Consider the following 13,243-nt stretch of genomic DNA (forward strand, 5'->3'; position numbering starts at 1 on the left):
GTGTCTTCAGTATTGTTGTGTTGTCGTCTTGTTGCTGTATGTACTGTAGCTTGTTCAGCATGGAGAATACCAAGTCATGTTCCTAGTGCACTGCACATGGCCAATAACGTTGAATCGAATTGAATTGAATGGCATTGCTCTTTTAATTGTGATTAGAGTATCCTTATTCTTTTGTAACAGTTGTATTGGGGATCTATGGGGTATGTGGAACACTTGAGTGCACATCGAGAGTTACTTTGACATAACCAGGTACTAATGAGACGTCAGGGGAGGTCCTAGAGGGGGGACAATTTCAGTGCTGTTCAATCAGCCAATCAGGAAGAGCCACAACAATACACACTCCTCTTCCATCTACTGTCTATAGGTGTCCTTCCTTTCCTCACACCTCTATCCCATCTTCTTCTCTATGAAAAGCTCCGGCACTGTTTCCATTATCTCTTTCTCCCAGCCTCCACCTGCAGTCACATCTGCATTGACTTCTCAGACGTTTTTTTTTTTATTGTGTCATTGGGATCTAAGACAGGTAAGTGGGCAAGGCTTGTATTTGTCAGATTAATTCATTCATGTTTACAGCACATTATGGCGCAATCAATATTGTTTAATAATAATAATAATAATAATAATAATATCTTAGATTGAGCCTTTCTCAGACCCAAGGACGCTTAACAGATTTCATAGACAGACAGAACAGACAAACAAAGCAAAGAAACAAAGACAACGAGAGTGACAAAACTAGACTAGAGGCCAAAGGCCTTAGAGAACAGGTGGGTTTTGAGGGCTGATTTCAAGGTGTCCAGGGTAGGGGGGTGTTGCGGATCGCTGTGGGGAGAGAGTTCCATTTCTGCTTATATCTGTGAATACTGTCATAATCACAGTGCCTTTAAAAAAAAAATAGATATCATGAGCGCCGTTTAATCTCAAGTCAAGTAGCCTAACAATGCACAACTAACACCTGGTGGTTATGTCAGTATATGTTCAGTGCATTCAGTTATTCAGGGGCATGTCTCATAGATTTTTTCGCTTTACCGTTTGGACAGGACAGCCGTTTCCTACTGCAGGAGTGTTGTTTTCTGTTTTTAGTTGGCCTGCGGCTCAACGACTCCAGGGGCTCTTAGTAGGGGAGCTGTTTCTATGTCCCTATACCCCCAGAGGTCTACTCCCAGAGATCCAGTCCACCCATTATGGCAGCAGCAGCCGGCAGGCGCTATGGTAACACGCCCCGAAGACGGGCAACTTTATTGCTGTGGGGGTCCCAGCGCTCTGGGCCCAACCGGGCAGCACTGCCGACCCTGGAGACCCAACCCCCCCCTGGGACCCCCGGCCCAGACCTGGCAACCAGCAAAGCACAGGACCGCAGCCCTGGCCCAGACCTGCCAACCACCACAGCACAGGACCGGCGCTTCACAGCAGAGCAGGTAACCTAACTGTAGCAACAAAGATGAAGAGAGGGTATCAACATAGATGGAGAAAAAATGGGTTAAGAAGAAGAGGAAGAAGAAGAAGAAGCAGAGAGGAAGATGGGGAGAGATATAATAATAATAATAATAATACATTAGACTTATATAGCACTTTTCTAGACACTCAAAGACGCTTTACAAACTGAAAAGATTGAGTAGTAATAATAAAAAGACATAACAAGGTAGTGCTGGGGACACATGGGAAGGGGAGGGGGAGAGGGTTAACTGGTGAAGGGGAGGGGGAGAGGGTTAACTGGTGAAGGGGAGGGGGAGAAGGTTAACTGGTGAAGGGGAGGGGGAGAAGGTTAACTGGTGAAGGGGAGGGGGAGAGGGTTAACTGGTGAAGGGGAGGGGGAGAAGGTTAACTGGTGAAGGGGAGGGGGAGAAGGTTAACTGGTGAAGGGGAGGGGGAGAGGGTTAACTGGTGAAGGGGAGGGGGAGAAGGTTAACTGGTGAAGGGGACGGGGAGAGGGTTAACTGGTGAAGGGGAGGGGGAGAGGGTTAACTGGTGAAGGGGAGGGGGAGAGGGTTAACTGGTGAAGGGGAGGGGGAGAAGGTTAACTGGTGAAGGGGAGGGGGAGAAGGTTAACTGGTGAAGGGGAGGGGGAGAGGGTTAACTGGTGAAGGGGAGGGGGAGAGGGTTAACTGGTGAAGGGGAGGGGGAGAGGGTTAACTGGTGAAGGGGACGGGGAGAGGGTTAACTGGTGAAGGGGAGGGGGAGAGGGTTAACTGGTGAAGGGGAGGGGGAGAGGGTTAACTGGTGAAGGGGACGGGGAGAGGGTTAACTGGTGAAGGGGACGGGGAGAGGGTTAACTGGTGAAGGGGAGCTTGAAGATATCAAGTGAGAGGCAGAAAGAGTGAAGGGTGAAGGCCAGTGGTGGTAGAGAAAACAATGATTAATGTTTTTTGACTTCGTATAACGGCGCTCTTCAAGTCTTGAAACTGAACGGAATGGGTTGAAAGTTGTTGCGTCAGTTGAGAGTTTCTCTGATAAAACATAATGTACTAGTCTGTCACTGATCCTTCTTTGCCTCCATGTAGCCCAGCAGTGCTCAGTCCTCTGGGATGGAAATATATCCCAACTGCGCACGGCTAGGCAGTGCCAAAATGGCCGCTTCATCATCCTCCCAGCCAACGCATCCTGCCCCGCTCCTCACCACCTTGTCTGTCTGTGGGACAGAACACAAGCCGCGGAGCTCTCATGGTAGTGTACCGTACCGTGGCCATCATAATTAAGCAATATCACACGAGAGGGAGTGCTGTTATACTGAATATCAGCACGGCTGTGATTCGGTCGTAGGTACGAGGCCACAGGCCGAGTACCGAAGACAATCATAGCCGTGCTGATATTCAGTATAACAGCACTCCCTCTCGTGTGATATTGCTTTTATTGCTTTTATACAACAGTTCTACAGCGCCATTTATTAGTTAACAATCATAAGCGACAACAGATTATGATTTGTTTGTTTATTTAATCATTTATTTTGGCTCCGCCAACAAAAAATTGTTCTGCAACTGAACTTCAACTGTACTGTTGCCTAGTAACCTGAACACAAACATCCGCAGGCTAGCTACTTTGATTTAACAGTCATTTAATAGAACACCTGTGCGGCGGAGTGATACATATAGTTAAAAGTCCCAGTGCTGTTATACTGTATATCGGCACTCATGGACTCATTGTCCAACCAAATTACTTGGTCTTAGACACGGCGGTTCTCCAAAGTCGCCACTCCTCTGAGTTTCCCCTCCTCTCTCCTCAGGACACGTCCATGATCAGATCAGATCAGAGCCTGACGGCGAAGACAAAACCGTTGCAGCTTCAACGAAAGGGATCAGGTGAGCCTAACCACCACGACTCACTGATTAGAGGCTGATTAGCGGCTGTGTCTCAGGAGGTAGAGCCGCTGTCTAATGATCACAAGGTTGGCAGATCGGCGGTTCGAGCCCCGGCTGGCCACATGTCGAAGTGTCCTTGGGCAAGACACTGAACCCCAAATTGCTCCCAGTGAGTGGGCCGGCCGGCGCCTTGCATGGTAGCTTGCCGCCATTGGTGTGTGAATGTGTGTGTGAATGGGTGAATGAGAGGTCGTTGTAAAGCGCTTTGGATAAAGGCGCTATATAAGTCAGTCCATTTACCATTTACCATTTAAAAAAATACTTTCACTGCACAATGACGAGTCTTATTTTTGCAGTCCATACACGAAGGTAAGGCTTGATTCTACATCGCAAAAGACTAGTGAAAACAGTGTAGAAGTTCAATATTATCATGGATTATTAGGTAACTAGGCAGAATACAGGTTAAATATAAAATGGACTGACTTATCTAGCGCCTTATTCCAAAGCGCTTTACAACGACCTCTCATTCACCCATTCACACACCAATGGCGGCAAGCTACCATGCAAGGCGCCGGCCGGCCCGCTAACTGGGAGCAATTTGGGGTTCAGCGTCTTGCCCAAGGACACCTCAACATGTGGCCAGATCAGTTTTTATATGTTTCCACAGGATGCACCCAGAGGCCCAGAGTATTCTGGGAAGTTCCTGCATCGCTGTGGTGCGCCTGGAGCGTCTCAGGGTCCGACTGGACCACAACCAGTCCATATCCCTGACGGCGTCACAGCCAGTGGTGTCGTTGGTACGGTTGCCATGTCGACAACCACCAACTGAACAGCAGACTGAGGATGCTGGGGCCGTCTCTCCACGAGAGGTCGTGACCCCAGAGGAGCTTCCTGAACTGGTATGGCACCAGCCCCCCCCCCCCACTTCCTGTTTAGCTCTTTAGTGTGTCCACCCAATACTCAATACCCAATAATGGAGTGATTCAAAGCATCTATGGGTTGGTAGCAGCAGGGTGGCAGTGGTAGGCATTTCTCTGGTTAGGAGCAGGCCCTTAGTGAGCTGCCATCTGAAATCCAAATAGGTCAGGAGGTTGACAGTTAATTAATTAATTAATTTTTGCCATTTAGCAGACGCTTTTAATCCAAACCGACTTACAATTAGGAATTACAGGGACATTCCCCCTGGAGTAACTGAGGGCTAAGTGCCTTACTCAAGGGCACACTAGTAGTGGTGTGGCTTCAGGCGGGATTTGAACTCACAACCTTCCGATCACAAGTCCAACTCACTATCCACTAGACCACCACTACCCCCACTACCACCACCACAGTTCTCTCTTTTGTGTAATCTTTCTTCTCCTGTTTCTCCCCTGTCTCTCAGTAGCTCTCTCAGGTCCTCTGACCAGGGTGTGTTGGTTGTCCCCCGTGCCAGACTGAAGACCCAGGGTGATGGAGCATTCCACACCGTGGCTCCCAGGCTCTGGAATGCTCTGCCCTGGGATCTTAGATCAGCTGGCTCGGTCGAGGCTTTTAAAAAAACAGCTAAAGACTGTGTTGTATAGACAGACCTGTTTCTTATTTTCACTTGTTTGCCTATTTTAACCTGCCAAGACTTTCGCTCCATTATTATGTTTCTCTATATGTAAAGCACTTTGTGACCCCTGGTCTGGGATAGGTGCTATACAAATACATTTGACTTACTTACTGTTTTCCCCCCTGTCTGAAGAGAGAGTCCGACCAGGGCGTGGAGCAGTGTGGGGAGAGCCTAGGAGAGTCATCTGGACCAGAACCAGGGGGGTTCTCCTCATCTTGGCTGGGGTCAGAAGATCCAAACGAATATTCCTGGACTGAAACCTGCCCTCAGGATAGACCGGTACTGCTGCCATCACCCATGAGACCAGCAGAACCAGACCCAGAGATAATACTAGTACTAGACTCCGATTCAGAATCCGAATTCTCAGAACCAGAACCAGACACAGGCCTACAATCTGAATCTGAGTGGAACCACCCAAGTCGTCTTCTGGATTTGAAATATGAGTCAAACGATTCACTGGACCCGGAGCCAGAAGATGTAGAACAGGATATGGTGCTGGAGTTGGATCCCGATGCGGAATCATCAGAGTCCAAATCGAAAAGATCCGAATTGGATTTGGTGTCCGTCTGTGAGGAGGCCAGTGGGGGGGAACGGGGGGAGTGTACACCCCTCCTCTGTGGGGGGTCTGTGGTGGAGGAACCCCCCCCGCAGAGAGAAGAGAAGGCGGCGGGGACAGAGAGCGAGGACTTCTGCGCCGTGTGTTTGAACGGAGGCGACCTCCTTTGCTGCGATCGCTGCCCGAAGGTCTTCCACCTGCCGTGTCACATACCGCCTCTGATAAGCTTCCCGTTGTAAGTAATACCTCCCTCCCCCATATGCTGTTGTTTTTAGACCTTTAATTATACCCACATTCTCACAAATCCGACTATGGATTTGTACGACTATGCTTTGTGTTTATATATACTATAGATTATACATGTCGTTAGCCTCATAGCATAATTGCCTAGGCCGAGGCTAACGATATTATAAAAAGTAATCAACTATCTTCGCAGTGCTGTGTGCGCAAATGATTAGCCATATTGGCAGTTAAACGTGTGGCTGACATCCAGGATGTGTGGATGACCTGACCCAGACCTGACCCTGACCTGACCCAGACCTGACCCTGACCTGACCCTGACCTGACCCTGACCTGACCCTGACCTGACCCAGGCCTGACCCTGACCTGACCCTGACCTGACCCTGTCCCTCTGCGCCTCAGGGATGACTGGGTGTGTACGCTGTGCAGGAGCGACCTGGAGCCAGAGACAGAGTTCCACTGTGAGAGCTCTGCCACAGACCACTGGGGGGCAGGGACCCCCTACACACTCTCCAGGCTGGAGCAGAGGGTAGGTCTTTACCAGGGTTCCTACAAGGTTCAACAAGTCCAATTTAATACCTTTTTAGACCTTTTTAAAGACCTCTTTGGGTAGAATTTTAGACCTATTCGTGACACCATATGGTAGCTTTTTGTCATCCTTGAGGTGATGAAATTAGGGATTTCACTGCCATACAGACAAAAAAGGAAGCGAATTGGCATTTTTTTGGTTCCAGCTTGATTAATTGCCGCGTAAATAGCACCTCATTTTTAAGAACGAATAACTGAAATGTGAGACCTTTTTAGGCCTTATAAATTGGACTGCTGGATTTTAGACTTTAAGGCTTTTTAAGACCAGCGCGGGAACCCTGCTTTATGTATGAAGCCATTCTACCGTAGAACCAGGGATTGGGTTAAATATTGTCAAGGCAAGGGACTCTGTGGTAAGTCCTTAAGCATTTCATTAAGGCAGTGGAACCTACATTTTCGGTTTAGGGGATAGAACGTCATGTGTGTGGGGGGATTAAGACCGTGTTATTAAATGTTTTATTGTTTTATTTCTTACATTGTTTCTCTTTTTTTATATTGTATTTCTTATCTTTACCTTTACCGTTCTACTTCCCCTGCTTTTATATTCATGTTATGCTTGTATATGTTTTTATATTCACTTTTTTTTATCCCTGTTGTAAAGCACGTTGAGCTGCATTTCTTGTATGAAAGGTGCTGTATAAATAAAGCTTTACTTTCTTACTTACTTACTTACTTACTTACAATAATGGGTGTTTTGAGTTTGACTCAATGTTATATCCTGAGCTAGAGGGCGATAGTGTGACTCTGTTAGTGTTTTAACTCTGTGTTTCTCCTGGGTCATGTTATGTCCTAGAGGGCGGTAGTGTGGCTCAATGGGTTTTAACTCTGTGTTTTAACTCTGTGTTTCTCCTGGGTCAGCGGTGTGAGAAGCTGACCCTGCTGTTGTCCTGTAACATCCTCAGCGCTCCCTTCCAGGAGCCCGTGAGCACACTGGTGAGGGTCTAGTTAAGCGTTGTGGAACGAGGAGCCGTGGTATATCCTGGTAGAGGAGCTGTGGGATATCGTGATATCGGCACAGCTAGCGGGGTGGTTAGACAAACATTAATTAACAGTTTGTCTTGTCTTTCTTTTGTGAAATATTGATAGATTAATGTGGTAACCATTGTAGAAAAGCGTTATGGAATGAGAACGGCTTCTCATTCCATAACGCTTTTATTAATGTGGCCTAACCCTAATTGCCCAAGTCATATTTTGGCCAAATTGAGATATCTGCCTAAAGCCCAATGCACACGGCGTGCGATTTTGTCGCACCGCGAATTCGATTCCATTGTTTTGAATGAGACAATGCACGCGGCGTGCGATGCGATTTTGTCGCACGACAACATCCGATTCTCCATTCACACCCACACACTTCGGTGGTGTGAATTGAGAATCGAATGTTGTCGTGCAACAAAATCGCACGCTGTGTGCATTGGCCTTTACTCTACTCTCCCAACACTGCTGATTCACTGTGCATTGTGCATGTGCCTATGATGCCATCAGCCTATCAGAATGCTTGTTACATTCCAAAATCACTATCTGCCCAAGTCATCTCTTTGACATTTGGCATGTTTGACACTACATACAAAGATGGCTCGGCTGACCACAAGTGAAGCATGACTTAGGCAATTATGCTACGAGACTAACGATGTGATACAATGATGTGAAACAGTATGACAAGACATGATACAACTGGATATGTTGATGACGTCTCTTTGGTTGGACCCCAGGCTCGTAACTACTACCAGATCATTAAGAGGCCGACCGACCTATCAGGGATCAGGAGGAAGCTGAACAAGAGGAACACCCTCCACTACTTCACAGCTGAGCAGTTTGTTGATGACGTCATGCTCATGTTCAGGAACTGCGCGACTTTCAATTACGTGAGTCAGATTCCAATGAGCCCACTATTGGTGTAAACAATTGATTATTTATGTATTTATTTATTTATTTAATAATAATAATAATAATACATTAGACTTATATAGCGCTTTTCTAGACACTCAAAGACGCTTTACAAACTGAAAAGGTCGAGTAGTAATAATAAAAAGAAACATAAAAGAAAGTATAGGGGCCTAATTAAGGTAGTGCTGGGGACACATGGGAAGGGGAGGGGGAGAGGGTTAACTGGTGAAGGCGAGCTTGAAGAGGTGGGTTATGAGGGCCTGTTTAAATGTTGGCAGGGTGTTGGCCTGTCTGATGTGGTTGGGGAGAGCGTTCCAGAGGGACGGGGCTGCGGCTGAAAAGGCCCCGTCACCCCAGGTCCGGAGCTTGATGTGTAATACCACTGTTGAGGGCCTGTGTGTGGCAATAAAGAACGTTTGATGAAATGTCAATAATAGAACTAACTTGAGCTCCACACGCTATAAGTAAATATTGTATTGACATGTTCACGATAAGTGATGTTACGTGCAGAACTTTTTTCTAAAGCGACTTACAACAAGTACATGTGTCTAAAGTAAGGGTTAGGGTTAGGGTACCATCTATACATCAGTCATCATAAGCTACTTTGGACACACTTTCCCTTTCAATTCAATTAGAAAGTGTGTCCAAACTATTGACTGGTACTGTATATATATGTATATTGATAGATAGATAGATAGATAGATAGATGGATAGATAGATAGATATGTAGATACATAGATAGATGGATAAACAGATAGATAGACAGATAGATAGATAGATAGATAGATAGATAGATAGATCAATATATAGATAGATAGATGGATAGATAGATAGATAGATAGATAGATATAGATAGATAGATAGATAGATGGATAGATAGATACAGTATGTAGATAGATAGATAGATATATAGATAGATAGACAGATAGATAGATAGATCAATAGATAGATATATAGATAGATCAATAGATAGATAGATAGGTAGATAGATAGATAGATAGATAGATACATAGATAGATAGATAGATAGATAGGTAGACAGTCCCATGACTGATGAGGTCACATGACTGATGAAGTCCCATCATGCATCTGTCCTCCAGCCAGACTCTGAGGTGGGCCAGGCGGGCCGCAGCCTGCGGGCCTTCTTCCTGTCTCAGCTGGCGGAGGTGTTTCCTGACCGGGCCTTCCCCACGCAGACCCAGGAGGGTGTGGACCCGGCCCGGCTGACCCAGAACCAGGAGGGCGTGGACCAGGCCCGTCTGACCTGGCTGGACAGGAAGAGGAAGGAGAACTTCCACAGGAAGAGGAAGAGGAGACATATCTCTAACGGGAAGGGATATCTCCTGTAATGTCGGTGTAATAATAATAATAATAATTAATTGTATTTATATAGCGCTCTTCCGAGGCTCAAAGACACTGACAATATGGGAAAAACGGAAAACACAGAAACAACAAGCAACAGATAACATGAGCACATAGAACACAGAGTTAACCAACAGGCACAGGGAACAATTAACACAGCAATGTCCAGGGGGGGAGGGGGAGGAGGAGTGGGGTGGCAGGGTTAGGGGAGATGGTTAGGGGTAGGGGAGGTTGTATGCATGTCCAGGGGGGGTGGGGGGGTGGCAGGGTTAGGGGAGATGGTTAGGGGTAGGGGAGGTTGTATGCATGTCCAGGGGGGGAGGGGGGTGGCAGGGTTAGGGGAGATGGTTAGGGGTAGGGGAGGTTGTATGCATGTCCAGGGGAGGGGGAGGGGGGTGGCAGGGTTAGGGGAGATGGTTAGGGGTAGGGGAGGTTGTATGCATGTCCAGGGGAGGGGGGGGGGGGGGGTGGCAGGGTTAGGGGAGATGGTTAGGGGGTAGGGGAGGTTGTATGCATGTCCAGGGGGGGAGGGGGGTGGCAGGGTTAGGGGAGATGGTTAGGGGTAGGGGAGGTTGTATGCATGTCCAGGGGGGGAGGGGGGTGGCAGGGTTAGGGGAGATGGTTAGGGGTAGGGGAGGTTGTATGCATGTCCAGGGGAGGGGGGGGGGGGGGGGGGGGGTGGCAGGGTTAGGGGAGATGGTTAGGGGGTAGGGGAGGTTGTATGCATGTCCAGGGGGGGAGGGGGGTGGCAGGGTTAGGGGAGATGGTTAGGGGGTAGGGGAGGTTGTATGCATGTCCAGGGGAGGGGGGGGGGGGGGTGGCAGGGTTAGGGGAGATGGTTAGGGGGTAGGGGAGGTTGTATGCATGGGAGAACAGGTAGGTTTTGAGGTGGGATTTAAAAGTGGAGAGTGAGGGTGAGTCTCTGAGTGGTTGAGGGAGAGAGTTCCAGAGGCGGGGTGCAGCTCGTGAAAAGGCACGGTCTCCGAAGCCTTTGAGTTTTGAGGGTGGGACAGTGGGGGAGAAGGAGGTCAGTCAGGTAAGGGGGGGCCAGGCTATGGAGGGCCTTGTAGGTGAGGAGGAGTACTTTTAATTTGATACGTTCGGATACTATGGTGTAGTGGCAAAAACATCTGATATACTGTATTTCAATATTTTGAACATGTATTTTGTGTCTTGAAATGTGTTTTGTACATGGTAGTACATTAATACCGGTGGAGAGAAATGTTACCATGTTTTTTCAGCATTCTTGATAAAAAAAAGAAATAGAAACAATAACGATAATGATGATCTAAATGTTATTAAACGCAGTTTGATGCTACCGTCCACCCCCTTCGTCAAACGTATTGTACTTCCCATGTAGTTACTTTATTTTTTTAAAAGTTGTCTTTTATATAATGTACTGTAAGGTATGTTTTACTAAATGTTGTGTTTAATGTTTATTGAAAAATTACTTTCTGTTGTATGTCTACATACAATAAATGTCTATTACTGTCTATTACATGTCTATTACTTGCTGTGGTAAATCAGAATTCAGAAGTTTGCCAACTCCCGCCATTGTAAGTCATTGAATGTCATTCAGTCACGGTCGGTCAGTCAGTCACTGTCAGTGAAGCGTTGTTTGTTTGTTTGTCCGAGTTTTCAAAGGGGCCGTGGCTTAGCGATAGGTCCGTTAAGGCAAAGCCAGGTGACGCTCAAACACACACAGAGCCAGACACCTCCACCGCTGTTTCAGAGTGAGGCCGTGCTAGGCAGGACGGAGCTAAAATAACAACGCCCAGTTCTTTCTACTGACAAGGCAGCTTGAATGACACGATCGATGGAAACCTTCCCTGGTGACTTCAGCTTACGTACCATATACTGTATCTTCTACCTCCTTTTTGTCACTTACTACTCAATTTAGTCCATCTCACTATTCACCCTGCTCCTTTGCTTGTCTTCTCTTTTCCTCTCTCCTCATTCTCAATGTATTTCTTCTCCTTTTTTCCTCTTTATCCTTAAAGCTCTCGTCTCCCTTCTCCCCTTTCCCCTCTGTGTTTGCTCCAGGGCTAGGAGAGGAAATGAATGGTGACAGGAGGGACTGAGTTTGTCCAATGTAACTGCAGGGTCGCTGATCTTATTTGGCTCCTGTGTGGAGGGCAATTGGCTTTGGGAGGAAAGACTGTGAGACTATGAGAGACACTCAGACTGTGAGACTATGAGAGACTGTGAGACTATGAGAGACACTCAGACTGTGAGAGACACTCAGACTATGAGACTATGAGAGACACTCAGACTGTGAGACTATGAGAGACAGTCAGACTGTGAGACTATGAGAGACACTCAGACTGTGAGACTATGAGAGACAGTCAGACTGTGAGGCTGTGAGAGACACTCAGACTGTGAGAGACACTCAGACTATGAGAGACAACCAGAAAGGCAGATTAATTAGTCTCCCTTCATCTCACAGTCAGTGAGCTCATCTCAGCCACAATCTAAAAACCCAGTTGAACAGACAAATATCCGATCACCTCCCTAACGCTTAACACTAGAACAGCCGTGAGGGCTGCACTCTTTCACTCGATCAAATTTCAGGACCCTCCTTTCATGACTGTTCCTAGATATGTGCGTTCTACCACCCAGTATCCTTACATTTTCAAAATCAGGATAAGCTAATATAAAGGTTATTTTGCAGTTTTTCTGTGTAGGAAGCAGGCTAATTTACAAGCGGCCAACTAGTGGTCGTTGTGTGTAAATAGCAGATTTACATTCTAAAGAGGGGGACCCCCGAGGCGGCTCTTTTAGTAGGTAAAAAAGGCACGTCTGTTCTAGTGTTAAAGCTGTAGATTCAGTTTTTTTCCGTATAGAACACAGCCGTCTCTCAATAGCATAAATTACTAGATTAGATTAGATTAGAGTTACTGTCCCCAGGGGGAAATTCATTTTCACACCACTGTACAGTATACATATATACATACAACACCGTATAACACAGACAACAACAGACAGTACTACACATGACAGATACACAAGTACACTGCTTTGCTTTGGTCCTCATGTCGGGATCTGATGTAATGACCAGACTTTTCTTTCGAAAAATGTGAATACATTTCAGCGTTGTTGAAAATCAGTTACACATCGCTAGTCAACTAACACAGCTTGTTTGTGCTTGTGAGCGTGCTAACAATGTGAAGTAGTGTTCTAGTTAACTAGGTAGCAGTGGGGATTACTCACCCAATCCATTGTGTTGCAGCATTTTGGCTTGACTAGCGAGTTTGTGTCGTGATTCTCAACAACGTTGAAACGTAGTTCCGTGTTTCAAAAGAAAAGTCAAAGAATTGATTGGTTGCCGACATGCGGACCAACTGATCAGACTGTGTCACATATGACCTTCATACAGTATAGTACATGACATATGACATAACCGTCATAATGCTAAGGGTTAGGGGTGTGTACATGATTATGCAACTAACAATGTAGGCCTACCGCCGTTTACTGAAATATCATCTGACTTTGTGCGTGGCCTTGCTATGGACTGCAAGAAAACAGCAGATGGTCCAAAAGGGCTCGTGTTTTAGCAGCCTGTTAATGACAGACTGTTATTCACATCTACCCACACTTCTTTAATGTTAGGAGTGCCCTCTTAGTACAATTAGCCTAATGGACCTGCTCAGTTGGTTTACGAATAGATAGATAGCTGTAACCTACACCCTATTAAAGGCTATACCATTAGCATTGACGTTTGTCAAAATAA

The sequence above is a fragment of the Nansenia antarctica genome, assembly GCF_963989245.1.
Source record: "Nansenia antarctica genome assembly, chromosome: 9".
In the NCBI taxonomy this organism is placed as follows: domain Eukaryota; kingdom Metazoa; phylum Chordata; class Actinopteri; order Argentiniformes; family Microstomatidae; genus Nansenia; species Nansenia antarctica.